The following is a 21,659-nucleotide window of genomic DNA, read 5'->3' on the forward strand; positions in this document are numbered from 1 at the left end:
ATAGTTTTGCAATCCACATTAAGGGTAATATCTCAGAAACCGCTGGGGACCCTATCTAGGTGTCCTTGGAATACATTCCTCAGCTGGCTCTGTTTATGCTTCTGGGTTGTGGCTGAGTTTTGGTAGACCAGGGTCATGAATTCCATGGCTCATCAAAGACAGACACACCTCACTCCATTACTTCATATCCTTTGTTGGTGTTCTAGCATTTCTTCTGCTCCCCCTATCAGTCACTCCATTTGTATCTCTCCTGGTGTTATTGGTAAAAAAAATGAAAGGCAAGGGTTTGAAGAAACTGATTTGGTGTCCTCAAACCCGAGTCAAAGCAGCTTGTCATCCCAGTATTCCTACAATGAGACAGAAACAGAGACAGTGGGATGCACAGGAGCTTGGATGCAGAGTTGCGAACAAGAGATCCTATCTCAAAACAAATGGGAGGTAACAACAGACATCCAGAACCATGATGTGACCTCAACATAGCAGCTATGGTCTCTCTCTCTCTCTCTCTCTCTCTCTCTCTCTCTCTCTCTCTCTCTCTCTCTCTCTCTCTCTTTGTCCCTCTCCTTGATTTCACACACACACAGTTACATGTGCACAGATACTCACATGACTACACACTCATACACACTTACATATAAACACACGCATGTGAGAGGCAGGAAAGAATATCATTATCAGGCTGGGTATCAGTGACCTTAATTATCTACTCTGGTTGGGATCAGCAGTGGGGTGGAGCTAAACTGAGGCACTGTCTCCACATCCCCAATGTTGAGTTCTATACATCCACTGAGCTGAGTGTATTCCTCATGCTTCTGAAGGAAAATTCTTTCCCAGAGCCATAGAGAAACCAGCTGTGGGTGTCTTAAACTTACTGCAATTTATACATCTCTCACAGGTTCAGAGTTTATGCTTTCTGATAACATGGAGTTTCTTATTCCCCTAAAGATAAAGGTTGCATAGATGGCTGTAAGATTTGCTTGGCCTTGGGCCAGATTTTGGTTAGCATTTTCTTTAAGTCCAAACTTCCACACCCTGGGTTTTTCTGCACCTTGTTTGCTGCAGAGGTCTTTCTGTTGTGTGTGACTCACCGAGGTTAATTATTGTTTAAACAAGTGTGCAAGCTAATTTACTGGGAGACGGGCAACTTCCCATTGGCTACACCTCTGAGGAAAATGACAACTCCTTCCCTAACTACTGTTCCCTTTCCGATTTACTTTTTCTTGTAGACCAGGATGGCTTTGGGCTCTTGGTAAGGCTCTACCCCTATCCAGCACTGAGAATATGGATGTAAAGCCTATGAATGGCAGGATTTTCTATATCAGAGCAGACTCGTGTAATAAACTCATCATTCTGATGGTAGTGGAGCTGATAGCACAGGTCAGGCTCAATCCTGTTGTAGTCATGATTTCCCATTACACCTATTAAAGATGGCTGCCTTTCAGGACGGATGTTCATCCCAGATTTGCTAGTCCCTCCACTTAGGCTAGAAAGATCAGTTGATCAACTAATTGGTCAATCAGTTAACCAACTTTTCTTTCTCTTGTTTCCTTTTTTATCTTAAATCAGAGTAATTTATTTGGAGTGCCAAACAAAAAATAAATAAATAAACAGGAATTAGCAGACTAATGAGTTATCTATGTACTTTGCGTACAGCCTAGAAGATTAATCTTTGTTAACTGCTTGTTTAATGTTATAGTTAATAATTAGTTACCTTGTCGCCCTGGATCATTCATCATCTTATTGAATTGAAGGCTTATACTGTGGGCTCTATTTTAAAGCATAGCTGCTTATCTTCTCTTAGCTTGGCTTAGGATAAAGGAAGCCTAGGCAGCTCTTAAAGCAATAGCTGATGTTAGAATAGTAAATACACAGAATATTCCTTATATTCTAGATTAGGAGAAGATGATTGGATTAAAAAGTGTCAGTCTAGGAACCAGTTTCAAATCCCAGATTCTCCGTTGGTGCTGTATTTGTCTATAAAATGCCTTTCTGAACTCTATAAAATGACAGTGTTGAAATGATAAACCAGGAATGAACTCATCCTTAGATATGTCTTTCTTTCCAAACAAAATAGCTTGCAGGTAGCTGCCTGCCTTAACAATAGCCCATAGACTGCTACTTCCACGCCTACAATATCTTCAGCCCCCGACTAAACATACTCCCCCTTTCATGATCAGAAGTAGCTATGAAACCCACATGGACAGTAGTTATTGTAAGGAGCCAAGGAGCCTTTAACATGTTTTTAAAGGGGATTTAGAGGACAGACTAACAAAGGGAGGGGGGATAAACAATGGCTTCTTTGCAGCTGCCTTCACTTTCAGCATGTCTAGCCATAGGCTAGGCCCCAGTGCTCCTACTGTCTTTCAGGTGGATTAGGAATTCGGGTCTTGCAATTGCATGCATAGGGAGCTAGGGATGCCTTGTTTACGCTCATCTTATGCAGACTAGTACAAGTTGCTTTGGCGGATTCTTAGAGTAAGGTTTGAAAGTACATTAAGGCAAAGAAAGATAAGGATACCGTGGAGAAAGGGGGGAGTCTGGATCTTAGGCTTTTTTGGCTTAGTCATCAGCAGACCCCAATATAAGAAGCATATAAAAACAGATGAGAAAAGCTGCTATTGGAATATTTGTGGGGGATCTGGGGTTTCTCTATTGGTTGCTCTTGCTTATCTTTTAGCAGTTGATAAAAAGTCTTTTTCTATATCAAAAGATAAATAGATGATAGATAGATTAATAGATAAATCGAAAGAAGCCAGGAGGCCTAGTCTTTAAAGTTTTTTTTTTTTCCCCTGGCTCTGAGCAGAAAACTGATGGACAGTGACAAGAACATAGAACTTCTGAGCTACTTTATCCAGAAGGGACTAAGAGTCATTTAGGGGTGCCGTAAGGGACCAGATATCTCGGTGCCAGAGTTTTGAAAATAGAAAAGTTATAATTTAGACCTGGGATGCTCCCTGAAATCCTGCACGTTAACTTTTGGCTTTACTGGGTGCTGCAGAATTTGCACGTGGAGCTTTAGCACTGGGACCAGTGTTTTAAGATAATTGTGGAACCTCCCATCTGGCTATACAACTGCTTTGCCGTGCAGTTGCCTAAGCAACTCTTTCATTTCTGGTAGTTCACATTTATGAAAGTTAACAGTCTGTGACGGACATCTTAGTGCTCTGACATTTTCCTTAGGTATTCACTTGTTTATTTGTTTACCCGGATGTCCATCCATCATCCATACCCATCAGCAAGTTAACAGATCATCAACTTATGTATTCATTTATTAAGTTCTTCTGTCCCGGGCCCCATACCAAGTATCACTGTTTTGGATTAAAAAATTTTTTGACATAAGCACTGATCTACATAAATGCTTTGCTCTAAGTCTGGGACAATCTTTATTTTACACAATCGGGAAACTTGTGACAATTAAAGAGTAATTTATTCATCTCCCTGCCCTTTGTCCTGGTTTCTTTAATTTTTGTCATCATCTCCATCATCAAGTGATATGAACTATGAGTAGGTAGTATTAGGAAAAGAAATTATTTCATCTTTATCTGGGCTTGGTGATATGGGCCTGACTGGAATTCCAGCCACTTTAAAAGTCTGAGACAGGAATATCTCAAGTTAGAAGTTTTCCTGGGCAATAAAATGAGCTCAAGGTCAATGTAAGCCATTTAATGTGACCTTATTTCAAAATAAATAAAAATACTCTTGTTATGTAGTTCTGAGGTAGAGTGTTCCTTAGCAGGCATAAGATGCCCTATTTTCAATCTCATGAGCAATAGCAAAAATGCAATATTTTAATAAAATGATCCACTGATATTTCTAGTCAGCTTGTTCTTCTCCCAAGTGAGTGCTCACCTAGATGTCCAGTGTTGACGGCACAGCCTGTATTCAGGTTTATTTGTCCATTTAGATGCCATTGCCAAAACCCACATTTGAGCCTCTGGTGACTACAGAGATTTAGTTGGTGTAAACAGAAGAGAATCAAGATAGTACAAGCAGAGTAGAATTTATCTTACTGCAGTTTGCCTTCAGCTGTGTCCTTGATGACATTGTCATAGCACCTTTTGTACTTCTTCTCAGGTACAACATCAGCTAACTTGGGGCATTGAAAAGCCCGGTCTAATGTAAGCCAAGATATGCATCTTTCATCTTAGTCTATGTTTTCCTCTTCATCCTGGTTCAGACCGGCTCCATGATACCATATAACTAATCACAAAATGGCCCGTTTTTCCTTCTTTCCCTCCCCTACCTCCTTCTCAACCTTTTTTCTCTTTACCTATTTGCTTGCTTCTTTGATGTTTCCACACTTTTAGGGATCCAGTGAAGAACAGGATGGGGAAAAGAGTCCAGTCTGAATGTGACTGAGTTAGTTGAGTCTAGAGCAGACTCTGTTCTGGATAATTACTTTCCCTACCGTCCCCCTGTTATTCCCTTGCTTGAAGAATGTGCTCTCGGGCTAATGTCTGTGTCTCTCTCTCAGCTCTCTTTCCCATTATTGAGCCTACACAAGTTTTGTTTTCTGCAAATCCTTTGCTCTTTTAGGCACAATTTGGGAACTGGAGAATCTCCTCCTGACTTAGTGAGATGGGATGCTTCCATGGGAGTGTTTGGTATTTAAGTCATGTCAGCTGCATTGGGAGGGAAAAAAATAACCAGTCTTTGTATCCCACTATTCTTGAACCTCAGATGCTAAGCCTCCTCTTAGGACATTCCTTAACTTTTGTTTTATAGAGATCCTTTCAATAAATGCTTTGAGAAAAGATGTGCAGTTCAAACATATGGCTGTTAAGTAACAACAACATATAAAAAGATCCACTAAAGCTCTGCCTTTCTCAGTCTTTAGGTTGGGATGGTAAAGAATCTCCACAGGAAGAGGAAGTGTAAATTCAGCAGCCCTCGTTCTGAGAAAGTCCCCTAGAACTTTTCATGCTCTATTATAGAAATAGGGTGAGATAATAGGGGAACAGAGGAAGGTCTGATGAATAAAATTTGCACCCTTCAGAAAGGTCCAAGGCTAGCCCAGCACTTCCAGTGGAGTATGTATTTGTCCTCCATTGCTTTCAGCTCAAGAGCTATGGCGGAAACTTAGAACAACAACAAGAACAAAAATCCCTTTGAGCCATCAGCTTTTCAGAGAGCTGGAGAAAGGATTTTTCTTTCACATGAAATCTTTGCCATAGTGGAGAAGATTATTGACCATGCAAGTGTCAGGGGACACGTTTGATTTCAGTTCTGGCATATGGACAGGTATAGGTGACAGAGTAGGTTGTTTTCAGCACTCTTGGATGTTCTGATCCAGTAGGTTTGGGATGGAGCAGGAACTTGAATGCTGGATAGGAATCACATTTCCTCTTCATTTTCAAGTAGATGATCCTCAGGTACTGAGAAAAATAATGTCAGACAATTCTTGTGTGTGTGTGTGTGTGTGTGTGTGTGTGTGTGTGTGTGTGTGTGGTACATATGTGTATTCTTTAGGAAAGCTGTCATCTAATTTATTTATTTATGTAATAGGATTTTTATGGTATAGAATGTCCAGTTCCACTAAGATGGCTAGCAGACAGCCCCAGGGATCTTTTTCTTCTTCTTACCTCTCCAGAATGGAGATGATCATTTCTAGGTTTACATGTAAATGTTCTATGGCCTGAATTCAAGTCTCCAGGTTTACGGCTCAGGCACTTCACAGACTGCTGCCACGGCAGGTAATTCTGGCGCTACGCAGCTTAAAATGGTGGCAGGAGTCTGGATTAGCCCCACCCCATCCTGAGGATGGAATGGAAGGCTGGGAAAAATGGAGTAGCTAGAGCCTCATCCTTTATCAGATTCTCTTCAATGTGGGCCTCTAATAATCCAGGTCTCTGTCGTTCCCTGAAGTTATCAAGAGTGTTCACAAGAGCATGGCCGTGTTCTGTGTAGACCCATCTGTTAGACGGAGTGTCTGTCCCTCCAAAAGCCTCTGTCTGCCACTGTTCAGAATCCAAGGATCTTTTTAGTATTTGGTATAAGATACGTTGCCCTTTGGCACTAATTAACTATCGCATTCCTAAAACCTTATCTAGTCTATCAGTTGATGTCAAAGTGAAATTCATGGTCTTTAAAACCAAAACTAGAGCTAATTTAGTTTTTAAAAAGAAGAAAGAAAATAAAACAAACAACAAATAAAAGCATCCTTAGATGACTAACTCCTTAAATCTGTTTTTAATATCAAAATGTTGGTGTGCTACAAATATAAGTCAGAAAATTGCTTATCACTTACTAAAATGCACCACTGACAGAGTCATATGGCATAACTATTTTTGGTATTATTTGCCTAAAGCTTTCCATATCTGTGATATGAACTTTTAACAAAAATGTATATTTAATTCCTATAGTTTTCTTGCCATGGCAGAAAACTTGTTATGCATGTTGTCTTGAGACGTGGTCTGCTGAATAGAACCATTTGGGGTTCCAGGCAGGAAATATGTACTAGGCCTGCATGTGGGATCAAAACAGCGTGTTGGGTCCACAATTCTCCATGATAACTTGCTAGAGGAAAATAGGAAAACAGAAGCGATTTCCTACAGAAAGTGACTGCACATTTGCCTTTTCTAAGATAGTGCAATAGCATTATGAAAATAGTTATTGATTTCAAACTGACAATAACAGCGTAAAAATTTTTGAAGCAGTAAATAATAGAGAAAATCCATTAATTAAATTTAAAACAGAAAATACAGAAAAGGACGAAGAAAGAACTGAATCCTAGATGAAGAATCTGTGGAAGAAACGAACAATTTTGTTTATAACAACTGTCCCCCTGTAACTCTTATGACATGATAATAATAATAAAAACTAACAACAGAATAAGAAGCAGAGTTTTATAGATGTTTCTCCAAAGAAGATGCATCAATATCCAAAGGCAGATGGAAAGTTGAAAACAGTAGACCTTAGTGAGCTTTCATGGGTACAGTGAGGTATTTCTAATCACTAATTGTTTCATCAACACCAATACCATCATCATCACCATCATCATCACCATCATTACCATCATCACCACCATCATCATCACTATCATCATCACCATCATCACCATCACCACCATCACCATCACCATCACCATCACCACCATCACCATCACCATCATCATCATCATCATCACCATCACCATCACCATCATCATCATCACCATCATCACCATCATCATCACAAACATCACCATCATCATCATCACCATCATCATCACCATCATCACCATCACCACCAGAAAATGTACCCATAAGTCTCTGATATAATCAAATTTTTGGCCCAATGTTAGTAGGAATTGTGAATGATGCAGTCACCTTGGCGTGTGAGCTATTCATCAAGTGAACAATAATCAATTAACACACTGACTGGTGACGTTGTCTCCGTGTGTAAATTGGTAAGACGTGAAGTGAGGATTCCGGCAGACACTGAGTGTAACGTGTGCCATAGCCTCACTCACAGCTCACCACGGCCCCACCCAGCGTCCACCTCAGGACCTGCGGCTTCCGCAGTCATAAGAGCGGCCATTTGACACCTGTCCGTGTGTCCGTCCAAAGATCCTGCTCAGGGACGAAGCCAGCGACAAACGCGGACGTGACCTGCAGGACCCGGAGAAGCGCCAAGGATGTGGTGACAAGGAGCCGTGGTGATAAGGAGCCGTGGTGACAGGGAGCCGTGGTGAGGGCCGGTTTAATTTATTTTCTCTACCGTGTGACCAACTCTTGCCCTCTGCGGTTCTCCGTCTATTTCAAAGCCTGGGCCGAAGTCCATCAACCTGTGGAAGGAGGAGGCTCACACTCCGTGTGAGTGGGCCTCAGTCATGTGAGATAAGTGTTACTTTGTCATTCCAAAGAGATGGACTTGCGGGAGCCAAGAAGTGGATGTGACAGCCCCCAAAGTGCTTTAAATACCTGCTAAATGTAAGAACGTCATAACTTAAATTCTCACACACATATCTTATGTTTTAAAAATGAGGTTCGATGAAATATTTCAGTAAATATGAACTAAGAGGAACAGATAGCCCTTGTTGTCATGGCAAATACCAGTATGAAAAAGTGAGTTCTAGTGCTCCTACGTATTTCTTATGGAGAAATTTCTATAATAATACTTCTCTGATGCACACACACACACACACACACACACACACACACACACACACCCACACACACACACACACACACACGATACATAAGTATCCAAACACCTCTTTGAGAAATTGCCTGAGATCATTATAATAAGAAATGTGCACATTGAAGTGGGAGTAAAGATGTGAAGAATTCTCAAGGAGATATGCTTGAAATAAAGTTTGCAAGACCTACATTGTTGTTATTTGATGTATGTAAGTCAGGGTACCAGGCTCTGCATTAGGAAATGGATCTGAGTTACACACACACACACACACACACACCACACACACACACACACCTGTACCAAAAAGAAAGGAAGAAGGGAGGAAGGAAGAGATATGGAAGAAAGAAATGAAGAAAAAAATCACATATGTATGTGTGTTTGACAACTCCTCAAGTTTTATTAAGTGCCAGGGAACTGGGGGCTGATTTAGAGAAATCCCCTTTACAGTAGAATTTCGATCGACAATAAAGAAAAAGGCAATGGTAACATTTATGGGCAGTGTAGAAATAGAGATTCCCATAGTAAGAGAAACAAACTGGGCCGGGGAAGACAGTAACTGCATCTTTTTCTGCATGTGGAAGTTAGACTTAAATATACATGTCACAGAAAAGTAGGAAGGAACCATGAAGGGGAAGAAAGAATTCTAAATGGAGGGAAATGAAATACATAATACTATACTATATTATATGTACAATATATGACAGTGAAAACATATATGGAAGACGGAGGTAACAGAAGGACTGTGGGGTGAACAAGAATAAAATATAATAAAATATGTAATATAGTATATTTATAAATATATACAATGCATTAGAATGGGCAGTGGGAAACCAATCACTTTGTATGTAAGCAAAGCAATTGAATATACACAAGATGAGGAAAAAGAGAACAGAAAAAGCATCTCCCACCAATTATACCTGCATATGCCCTTCCATTCAACGTGTCCGTCCCTGAGTGGACAGACCTCACCTTCTGGTAGTCAGAGCTGCCGTTTAAAGATGCTCTTGAGTAATTTCTACTGGAGAAGTTAATTGTACTAGGGAGAGGGATTATTTTTGAGGAAAGGCCTTCAACTCCGAACTGTACAAACGTGAAACAGGGGCTTTGGCAACTATCCTAAAAAGGCGTGCTGACGGTGGAGTTAATAGGTCTTTATTTGAAAAAAGGGAAAATTGGAGCTCACAAGAGGTCATTTTTCTGGTCAAAAAGAACCCCATAGGTACTAGTCTTTACAGATAATCAGGGAATATTTTCGTATAGGAAATAGCATGGGATATCAGAGGTCAGCAGCAGAGAGTCTCCGCGGCACTGGGGAGAGCATTGGGATCAGCCTTAAATATGCCCAGACTTCAGTACAGACGTCTGATAAATTAACTCACGCTAGGAAGGAAGTCTTTTCCCATATATTTCAAGAGCAGAGTCAGTCGGCAGCCTGTGGCTCTGTGGATTCAGCTGTGAGGCATGTGTAGGAAAAGGGAATATAAAACAACTTCTTTCTAGCCATTTATCCCAGCACAGAATTTCAAATGAGCCCCAGCTAGTCTCTTGTATATTTGTGAATGCATTTCTGGGATGTGGGGTCTCTTCCATCTTGTCAAGAGTAGTAATTTGCGTTTAACGTTTTCTAAAGTTTCAAAGGGAAAAAAAAAAAAGAAGAAAACAGACTGATTTTAGTTCATGTCATTCAAAAGTCACCTCTTAAATTTCAAAGTTGTTTCACCCTATACACTTGAGTACAGAGTCTTGGAAATATCAGAAGAGAAATGCAACTTAATTGTGATGACTGAGAGGTGTGGTGGGAAAGAAAAATGACTGCCTCTGTGAAGAAAAGTCCAAGGCTAGGAGAGGAATGGAAAGAGGTTTGGAAGCAAGGTGGTAGATATCCTCTCTAACCACAGCCCAAAGTAAATTCTTTATTAATGCTTGTCGGATATTTGGTCATAGCAAAGAGGAAAGGAACTGATGTAATATCTTCCACTCATGTGTAGACTAGCCTAAGTGTCTTTTTTCCACCTGTTTTCTCCAGCGGTTATACAACATTTGTGACCCCATTTCTCCACCTGCCTGCCCGCTCACACCTTCACATTTCCATCTAAATGCCAAGATTCCTTGCAGTAACTTCATCCTGCTACTCCTTTTAGGTTCCATCCTGGTAATTTTTATTTCTTTGGGGCCCAATTTTTCATCAGTCATCACTCAGAAAGCTCTGCCCACTGAAGTTTCTGTCATCTACACTTCCCCAACCACACTGGTTCCCTAAAAATGTTTCTGTCACAGATTACAACGCTAATTATGGCCCTTTCTAATTCTGACTCTTACCACAATGAACTTTCATAGAGAAACACAAAGGCCAATGTTATGTTGTGGTCTTGATTTGGAAGCCCTCAGGGATTTCCCATGACTAAGTGCAGACTTGCCTGCCTGTTCTTCGAGAGGCAGCATCCTCCCATTCCTCTAAGGCAAGGGCATTTGCACCTGTTGTAAAGGTTTAACTGCTAGGATGACCTTCTATGGTCCTCCTTGCCTCCGCATAATTTCTCTCTGCATGGAATACAGAGACACATTCTTACCCATGGTCTTACTCTCTGTAATTTCAGTTTCTCAAAACTGGTTGAAAATATTAAATAGAAAATAAGTACAATTATAAATTCATAGCTGTCAGACATTTGTAGTAGCAGGATGGGATCTTGAGTTTTCTGGATTTATTCTGTTAGGTGTGAATCATTCCTTGGTTCATTGTATTCTCTCTCTCGCTCTCTCTCTCTCTCTCTCTCTCTCTCTCTCTCTCTGTGTGTGTGTGTGTGTGGGGGGGGTGTGTGTGTGCATGTACCTATAAAACAGATACAACAAGAGATTGACAAGAATAAGTAATGGCAAAAAAGAATAATGAGAACAGTATATTGTAATAAAATTGTCATTGTGCTTTGGGCCCAGCATTAAGTAAAACAAGGGGTAATTAACACGAGCATAGCAATAGAACGACAGTCAATCTGCTGTCAAGATGGTGCCTAAGTGACTGAACAGCAGGCATATGTGGATACGTTTCACAAGCTTTAAGAGGAGATTGTAATGTTGGTAACTGGTCCCAAAGGAGAGAAAAGGGTAACAATCTAGGTCCGATCATCTAGCGACCACATCTCTAGAGCTCCGTCATGGCTGCCCCTTGAACATTAAACATTCTTTGTAAGAGTAATGCGATGGCCATACCTTCCTTTCTCTGGAGACTAGGAGTGGAATTTGGGTGTGGCATGTTATAAAATAGGGATCAATTTTTGTGTTGGATATACACATCTGACTAATTGGGAATTATTATTAATTAATAATGTGAATCTCTTTACTGCGGTTCTCTGACTCTACTCTGCCTTTCCCTTAGGTTTGTGCAGTTTTGGACTTAGAGTTCTATGTCTAAAATGGGAAGAATGAAAAATCATATTCCTTTTCCTGCTTTGCTGTTATACTTCCCTAGGTCATGTGACTCAGAAAGAAAATCGATGTTCGTCCCTCATAGTCTCCGGTATGTAACCAGCACTGACTCTCCCTGTGGCAGGGAAGCTGGAGGAACCCCCCGCCCCCCCCCCCCCCCCCCCCGTATTCTATTCAGGTGTAATTTCTTCTCTTGGGCCTACAGTGTAGCAAGTTTCTGTGGTGGTGAAACAAAGAAGAAAGACTGGCCTCTGGATAAAGTTCAGAAAGGAGCTTTGACCCTCTCAGTATTAACAGTGAAGACTGTGGTGTATTCTCCTCCAGTGAAGCCTTTGGGTGGGTCCGTGTATAGTGATGCTCAGGAGTCACCTTGAAGCTGAGGAAGCAACTAGGCCATTCTTGATCTTGAGGCATAGAGTCTGAGGTATGCGTGTTGTCTTAAGCTAACAAATTCAAGGTAGAAATAGTCACTGGATATATTAATTTAAAATTTGCTGCCTTTTCCTATGTAGATCAAACTCGTAAGAAGCCTTGGTCCAGCCAACATATGGAACATGAAAAAGCACATGCACTGTTTTGCTTTCTCACATTATTCATGGTTGACAAAGGAGAGTGTTACAATCTGGACTACCTTCTGGATAGAGAACTGAGAACAGGCTGGGAAGAGAAGCATGAACACTGTGTGTGTGTGTGTGTGAGATGCACTGTCTGCATTGGATGGGACAATTGGTAACAAGATAACCTCAGACTCATCCAGATCTGAACACACAAGGCATCTGTTGAGGCAACAGAGAAGAGCCAATTTATTATCAAATGGGGCTTAGCAGCTAGCAATCACATGGTCATCCATCTGCAGAGGGGATTGCTGAACAATGCTATAGTAGTGACTCTGAGAAAAATCACTCCTCAGCCTAGACAAATCCTATCAGTGTGTGTGTGTGTGTGTGTGTGTGTGTGTGTGTGTGTGTGTCTTTCTGAGTGTGTTTGTAAACTGAAATGAATGTAAGCTTGATATTCAGATATGCTTCGAACAAATGTTACTGTGATGTACCAAAGACCAAAGATGAGACATGTTTTATTTTGGTACTGACGAAGAGCTTTCTCTCTCTCTCTTACTCTTAAGAAGACGAATCTGATGAGAAATTTTTACATTTTTTTTTTCAGTATGCTTATTTTAAAGCCTTTAAAATGTCACAGAGTGTTCTTTCTTGGTAGGGTTTGAAGCCTGAAGTGTTTCCTTCATATACTGTTGTTAGATAGGTTTAGAGATCTGGGGAAAACTTTTTGTATCGATGGAGAAGAAACCCAGTACAGAGAGCCCTGAGTTTATTCTTTGTCATTAATTTTTATTTGATCTGAATAGCAACCTGTAGTACCAGGATTTGTACTTCAAACATAAAAATAAAAACCCCAAAGGTTTCACATGCCTGGTGCCAGGTCACACAGTTCATGAAGGAGGAGCACAGCTTGAATTCAAATGTAGTTCTTCTTACAAGATAATGCTGCCCTTTAACCTCCACAAGTTGAACTTCTAAGTAGCAGAGCAGTATAGTTGACTCCTTCATTAGTACAGCCTAATTGATGCAAAAATCATTTTTTTCTATGAGAAACATTTGATAGATAACTAGATGTATAAAAAGAGTAAGAACTAAGGATAAACTCAACACCTGACTCCTTCCTCCCTCTTCTGTTGCCATTTCAGGGCCAGTCTCATCACTATCAAAAGAAACTGGCCTTCATTCTCCTTTCCAAGTTGTGTCTGCAAGCATGACTCCCTGTATCAGTAAAATTTTGCTATATAATAAACACTTTATAACTAAGTTGCTCAAAATCAAACCAAACCAAACAAAAAGCAAAACATACCAAATAGTGAGCAGATAAATAGAAAGTCCCAGAAGGTAAAGAGGGAAATGTCCTTGAGCTTCTAAGTGTTTATAAACTAATTGCTTATTTGGTGCCTCCAGCTTGACTCACTCACATTCATACTGAAATCACTTCTATTTAGTGTATCCAGAGTAAACTCATTATGCTGTCAAGCTACTCACCTTCTGAGCCTCTATTTTAAAGCAGTTTGCCATTACCCACTGTTCCTCAAACCATAAGCAACTCCTGTGGTGGTATTTAGGTTTCCAATGCATATTTTCTTGGAGATACAGCCAAACTGTAACATCACTCCTTTGCTTAATATCTGTTAATGGCCTTCCACAGATTATAATGCAGAAATCAATCTTAGTTTAGTTTTTATGGCTTTTGGCAGCTTTGTCTTAGGTTTCTGCCTATTGATCATTAACTTGGCAGATCTAGAATCACCCAGTAAAACAAACTTTGGCCATATGCAATGGATCTTTCTAAGTTAGACTAATTGAGATGAGGAACCACTTCATGAAGACAACAGCATCTCATGCAGTAAGAGTCCGAGCTGGTTGAGTACTAGGATTCATTCCCTCTCTGTTCACTGCAGATGCATTGAGACCAGATGCCTGCTAACCCTTTAACTGTGTGTTTCCCCGGCATGATGAACTGTGCCATTGATCTTAAATAAGCCTTTTCATTTTTAAGTTTTGTTGGTTAACTGTTTTGTCATAGCACCAGGACCAGTAATTAATACCCACTTCTTTGCCTACCTGTTTTATTTTTACCTTCTTCCCCGACCTGTGGTTTTTGGTTCTTAAATTATACTTTTTCTTATGGCCAATGCCTTCTCTTTTCCTGCTTAAAACTATCTCATCCCTAAAGACTCTTATCTTGGGGCAGGAACCTTCTATGGTCATCTCCCAACATTAACCTCTGACCTTTAATCGCCCTCCATGAGTAACACGCCCACACCCCACTTATTGTCATATGCCCCTTTCCCCAACAACAGTGACTCCCAATGCTAATCACAGCTCTTGGCTCATACTAGGCTCTCAATAAATATTTGTGACTTGATAAATGATTATATGATAACTAATTCCAGCACCTGCAAGGGTTTATCTTCACCCACACAAATGTGATTCAGTCTCTCATAAACAGGTTTTGTCAGAGGACTAACATTTTTTTTTTCTTTTCAACCTTTCCCTGATTACTTCATGCTCACATTAACCTGATTTCTAAAAAAATGTTTTGCACAATTCTATTTTCAAGACATACATTTATAGGGGCAGGAAATGAGAAATTGCTCTTTCAAATGCTCTTGGGAAATACCAGCTTGTTCCTCTTGTGTTATTTGAAATAAAATAGCTCCAGACCAGTATCTGGAAAAGGCAGAAAATACAACAATGAATTATACCATTATTTCAACTAAGAATCCTCTTGTAGTAAGTGAATACTGCAGGACTTGAATTAGCTCAAAGAAAGGATTTATAAAGAAAACATAAATACATGTGGAGAAATTTTACTATATAATACAGAGAAAGCCAAGAATGGGTTGTCCTCTGTGGTAACTTTTGGAAAGGTTACAATTCAGAGGAGTAAGATTGTTCTGGCCATTTATCATGGCTAACAGTCAACATTACATGGTAAAGAATCAGGTACAAAAATGTTTTAATGAGGGGAATGATTTATGCAATGGTTTCCCGTTTGCATGTTTGTAGAGAATTTTCTTGATTGTTAATTAATGTGAGAATATCCAGTCCACTGTGTGTGGTGCCATTTTCTAGGCAGGGGTCTTCAACTGTGTAAGAGTAGGGAAAGGTAGTTGAACAGAAAGTATACATATGTTCATTTCTCACTGATCTAGATACTTCAAGTTTTTGCTGCCTTGATTTCCGTGCAATAATTAACTGTAGTTGCAATTATGAAGTTAAAAAAAGATCCTTTCTTTCTTAAGGCTGTTTTTGTGTATTTGATTCCAGCAACAAAAGCAAGACTAGAACATCCTCCATGTTGTTCCTCCTAAATTACTGGGTCACATGGCATGGCAATGAGTTGACAGGGCCCCTTGTGAGTGCTTAAACATTGGACTCCAGAAGAGAACTTCAGTCACTGCATTCTTACTGAGTGGTAACTAATAGGACTTAGATTTTTTTTTTAACATCTTTCTTCCATTTTAAAGTTGTGGCCTTTGTAGCCCCAAGGTCACAGGGAAGAGTTGGGAGAGGTAGAGCAGGGTTATGACACTTTGTGACACTCAGTCTAACACTTATACATTGTAACGTAGCACCACTGTACCACCTATGTGGTTCTGAGTCATTGCCTTCCAGAAAATTCTATGCAACAACTTCCATGTTCATTTGTCTCTCTGGTATCCATACCATGTAGGTGGGTTTCTAAAGTAGACAGGAAGTGCTATTTTCTGTCTTATGGAGTAAAAAAACCTCTTAAGCTCACCATAGTGACTTGTTCAAGGTCAAATAAGCTGGAAATGAGACAAAGGCACATTTTCTACCTCAAGACCAGTGCAATTTCCACTTCTTCACAGCTCCTTCAGGGTTGGTGAGTGGCAGCTGTCTTGAGTGGTCTTGAAAAGCTCGTAGATGGTTGGAAACTTGGATTTCCACAACATCTTGAAAGCTAAATGGGAGGGGAAGGTTCAGAAAGGTAACTTTGAGTTTCTTTGTTCAAAGGAAGAAAGAGAAAAACAAGATTTCAATCCTCAAGTGATTGACTTGGCAGAAGAGCAGTTGATTTTGCTCAACTTTTTCAAAGTTGTAATCCAGCCAAGTTATTTGGGATAATCTACTGACTTTAACTTTCTGTCCCCTGCTGCTTGCTCGGTGGGTAAATTACCAAAGACTATTGGGATCCTTCTCTCTTGATTCTTCATTCTCTCCAATTTACAATTGTGAAGTCTCTTGTAATTTCAAACGCTTGCCTTCTCAAATGGTAATAAACATTTACCCCCACTGAAGACAAATCCAAATACATTGATTCAACAGCCATAAATTAAAAACAGGGGGAAAATCAGATATTAAATCATTGGACACAAATTCTATCCACTATAAACCAAGTTTCCATTCTGACAACCAAATCATCAATTCCAAAAGTCAGCTTATAATTTGCCCAAACAGAAACCTCAAAACCAAATTAAAACTCCAGTGGTGATTTTCTGGGCATCTCCCTCTATTCATCTTTTTCCTGTGCCCTCTCTCCTTTAAGAGGAGCCAGGAAACTCCAGCTTGGACTTGATGGGAAACTGTAGTTCTATAGGTTTACACTATGGGGGAAAATACCCTTTTCTATCACAGTTAAATGAATTTATGTTATAGACTCACAGGGCAAGACTGAAGTCCAGGGAAACAAAAATTGCTCATTTCTTACGTGCAGGCGAGTGTCTGCAGAGACCAGTAAAGAGTGTTAAATCCATAAAGCTTGGGCTATAGGGAGATCATGAGCTGCCTGATAAGGGCACTGGTCGGACAGAACTTAAATCCTTTGGAAGAACCGAACATGCTCTTAGCCAACCAGGGAGCCTGCATAAGACTGACCTTGTTCCTTTGCCTATATAATTACAGTTGTGTAGTGTGGTCTTCTTGTGGGACTCCTAACAGTGGGAGCAAATTTTGTCTCTGCCTCTGTTGCATGTCTTTGGGAGCCTCTCTTCCTACTGGGCTGCCTTGTTTACTCTTAATAGAAGAGAAGATGCCTAGTATTGCAACTTGATGTGCTATGGCTGGTGATCCACATGTGGGCTGGTCCTTTTCTGAAGAGAGCCGGAGGAGGGGATGGGGATGGGGACCGGGAGAAGAGAAGGGAGGGCATAAAAAGTATTAGATGGGTTTAATTTGACTTGTGGTTTGAGGGCACAGTTCACTGTGCTTGGGGAGTCATGGTGGCAGGAAATGAAGGCTGCACAGCTAAGCACGTTGCATCCACATCTGGGAAGCAAAGAGGGGAAATGCTGGTATTTAATTCAGTTTCTCCTTTTCATTCACCCAAGGACCCTGGCCCTAAGAATGATGCCACTCACACTTAGGTTGAGTCTTCTTATACCTCAATTAATGCAATCTATAAAATTCCTCGTAGCCTTGCCTGGAGGTTTGTTTCCTTGATGATTTTAAGTCCTCTTTAGTTGACAATCAATTGCTCCTAACCATCATATTAATGGCTTGGGACACTTGGATCTTTTGGTGCCTCGGGCCCCATCTCTTTAAGATGGAAATAAAGTTGTACACATAAAAATAAACATAGCAATATATTTTCCACTGGGTATGCCAGGTAGAGAGAGTGTGCTAGCCCTGGACAAAAGCCCCCAAGCTACTGGCTTAATCAAAGCATTTGTTCATGCTCTAGACCCCCTAGAAGAAGTTAACTCCATGTTTCTTCTCTGCTTTTAGCCTTTGCCAAAATCTTTTCAATCTAGTCATTTCCCCCTCTTTTGGAGAATAGTTAAGGCATGTTTTTTTTTCTTTCTGTGAATTTTCAGGTGAAGTCCCAATTCTTCCATGCAAACGAAGCAGAACTCTTCCCCTAGTCTGATTGCCAGTGGAGATTGGAAGTCTCTAGGGCAACCAGGCACCAGAAAGGCCTCCAGTACAAGTCTCAGGCAAATGCACCTGTTTTTAATTAGCAGGAATAGGAACAATTCTGCTAACACTAAGCAATGCAGGGTAGATCAATTTTTGAGTAAGTCAATATGTTAGGACCATTCTTCCAAAGGACATGGGAGAAAACCAAGTTCAACTAGGCTGTCTGCCACTGCTGGACATCCAGACAGCATTGCTGTGCTTCCTACAAACACTACTTTCCTGCTTTAAACAAGGAGATTAATTTTCATTGTGTGTGTGTGTGTGTGTGTGTGTGTGTGTATGTATGTATGTATGTATGTACCTGTGCATGAGCTCCCCCACCCCTCTTTGCTTTTTGCTCTGGTTTTGTGACAATGTGCCTTCTGAAAATGTGCAAGGAAGCACCTTCTTTCCAATCAATGATATTCTGTCAACTGTGCACCGGAAAAGCTATGGAGCCGGCTGTTAGTCTGGGATGGGCGTGGCAGTAGGTCGCTTTACCAGATGTAGATTGTCTTGCAGCTGTTTTGTATTTTGATATTAATGCCTAGTCACAAACTCATGGAGGTGACTTCATCTGAACCATTTTAATTAGTAACATAAAAGTGAGAGATGATGATTGGGTAGGGTAAGAGAGGTGGAGAGAGAGGAGGGTCAGAGGTCAGAGGACAGGGGAGGACCAAGGGAGAAGTTCCAAGACGGATGTCAGGAAGGATGAATTAGATCCAGGTGGGCTTAATTGGCATTAACTAGCTAGGAACATTTAAGGATATTATAGGTCTTATATCTCATATAGAAGGACATTTTGTATCTTTATGCATTTGATGCAATCTTGTTGTGTGGAGGGTTTGTGGATTGAGAGTTTGATATATAAACCTGTATGAAAAGCTATTGGGCCTGAGAGTTGTGTTTGTGTTAGGATTTGGGGTAAAGTTCCATGATATATATATATATATATATATATATATATATATATATATATATATATATATATATTATATTATATATATAATTTGAATTTATGTATACATTTTTACAATTGATCATATCCATCCACTGAAACATCCCCCATTTATCTCTAAGCTTCATCTGTCCTTTAGTTTTTACTTATTTATTTTGGTTATGAATAACCTCAGAGTTCAATTATCGACATTTATATGTACATATAGATCTCGTTTATTTTTTGACTGCACAGATTATTGGCTCTTTGTTTCTTGTTTGAGGACCTCACAGAGAGGACATCAAAGCCATCAGAGAGAGCTGTGGCCCTGCCGAGTTAGGTGGGTCTCATTGGCATGGTGGCAGCATGCAGTTCCCATGAGTCTGCTGTTGTATGTCTGGGTCTGACAACCTGATTTTAGTATCTCACTACAATTGCTCTATTTACCCAAGCGTAGCCAGTGTCTTCACAGTATTTGAGATCTAAAGGAGAAATGTACAATTATAATGTAAACACGGATTAAAAAATTTCCGCACTTCTCTGAGTGGCCAGCAGGGGGCGCCTGACCCAACCTAATGAGGCCGTGAAAGTGAAGGGGAGTTACTTTTCTTGCAACTGTCATTGTTTCTGGGCACACCCGGTGTAGGCTGTACTGACATCCCATCAGATGTGACCCCACTGTAGGGGAATGGGCATTCATCCTCGCATTTCTGTTTCTTCTCTGTAAAATTTCAGTGTTGACGTCTAACATCGATACCTCCTTGAACTGTTTAAAACCAAAACTTTTATCCTTAGGATGTGTTGGGGAACCTTGCTATTAAGGTAGTAGTTCCCCCTTCCCTCCCCAACTGGATGGATTTATTGGCACAAAATGGGCGAGTCCCTTTCTCAGCGGGGCTTTCCTGTCTCTTCCCGAGGGTGTCCTTGAGGTAGGTGGCTGGCCGTGTCTGATAAATGCCCTTGTACAGAGCTCTCTGCAAAGCTGCGTGACTTAGCACAGGTGTCCTACTCTGGCTTTCTTCCTGCTTGTTAATCAGGTGATGTCTTATAACCAATCAGCCCTTCCTGCTCACTTGATGCCATGACCTTTCCACCTGCACAGCCCCCTCTCCCAAAGCCTGTATGTACCCCGTTCCTGAAACAGTAAAGTAGACTTGGCTGCTGCAGTCTCCAGAGGTCATTCCGACCATATTCACAGCTGTCTGAACCTGGCCCTTTGCCTCTGCCCCGTTCCTTCCCTCAGGCTGGTGGCTAGCAGCCTCCGGAGAAAAAAGCCAGGCCACACAATGGTGGTCTCATGAAAACAAGAATAAGGTTTTTCTACCGAGGTGGGTATTTTCTTCAAGTGCTTCATTGCCGCCTCAGCAAGAAGCCGGCGGTTAATTTCCTGATATTGTTGCTCATCTATGTGCACGTAAAATTCTTTCTTTATGCTTTTTCCTCCACGCATTCCAACTCTTTCCTCCTGTAAAAGCATGTGCTTCTTTGTAGTGGTCGTAGTACCCGGAGGCTGGCTCTTGCCAGGGTGGTTACATCACCTGTCACCTGGGGTCATCTGCTGAAAAGATTCAGAGAGAATATTTGCTGTTTGCACTTGAGCTTTCTTTATCTGTTTTTTACTTTTACATATAGAAAACTTAAGCTTATCATGTGTGTGTGTGTGTGTGTGTGTGTGTGTGTGTGTGTGTGTGTGCGCGCACACACACACACACATAAGCACATGTGTGAGAATACATGGCACTTACATGTGTATACTCATACGCAAACACACAGAGAGACAGACACACATGATGGGTGGTTGGGGGAGGGGGAGAGAGAGAGAGACTGGATTGTAACTGTATTTAGTCATCTTCTGCAGATGGATTGTGAATATTCTCATTAAAAGGCTTGTCTACAGTAAAAATAAACAGCTTGTAAATATAGTATTTTCCCCTCTTTCCTGGAACAAAGTCACTGAGAAGACCCGGAGACACTCAGAAGACTTAGTTTGTTTTCATATTCATTCATGAACGCACTGACCTAAATTTTCATTGAGCTGGGTCCCTGCCTTTGCTCAAACTGCCTTCCCTGTTTCCTCTTTGCCCTTCCTTATGCATTGGTTTCTTCACCACATGACTGTGTAGTTGTTTTATTCTTTGGGATAAAGGTACTATTATTTTCCTCAGAAAAGCTAATTTACTTAGGGAACAGTTCTCTTACACCCATCCCTCGTGGGTTTCTCATTGTTTTATCCCTACCTACTAATTCCAATCCAGTCTCTTCTACATCACCCTGCGTCTCTCTCTGCATAACCCTTTCCTACAGCCTCTTAGAAGCCTTGGCTTTTTAATGTTTTGAGTCTTCTTCTAATTATTATCATATCAACCCTTAGTGCAGATTGACAGGTTACCAGTGATGCTGTGGTGAACCACCATTGTGGCCTTTGTTTATCACTTTCAACAAGCATGTGTGTGTGTGTGTGTGTGTGTGTGTGTGTGTATGTGTATGTGTGTGAATGTATACACTAACATGTATCATTTCCCATTTTACCCTCTTGTCTTTTAATCTTTTCTCCTATTACTTCTGTTTTACTGAAACTATTAAGCAAAGAAAAGAAATGTGAAGGCAAGAAGAGACAATAAATTTGTTGCTGGAGGGATCAGCACCCATCTTACAGAAGGAAGTAAACCAAGTTTTAAAAGTGACTTACAGTGCAACCTGAAGAGCTCACTAGGTCCTTCAGCACCAATGGAGATTGCAAGTGAGTCCTC

Source organism: Micromys minutus (genome assembly GCF_963924665.1).
Source record: "Micromys minutus genome assembly, chromosome: 1".
Taxonomy (NCBI): Eukaryota; Metazoa; Chordata; class Mammalia; order Rodentia; family Muridae; genus Micromys; species Micromys minutus.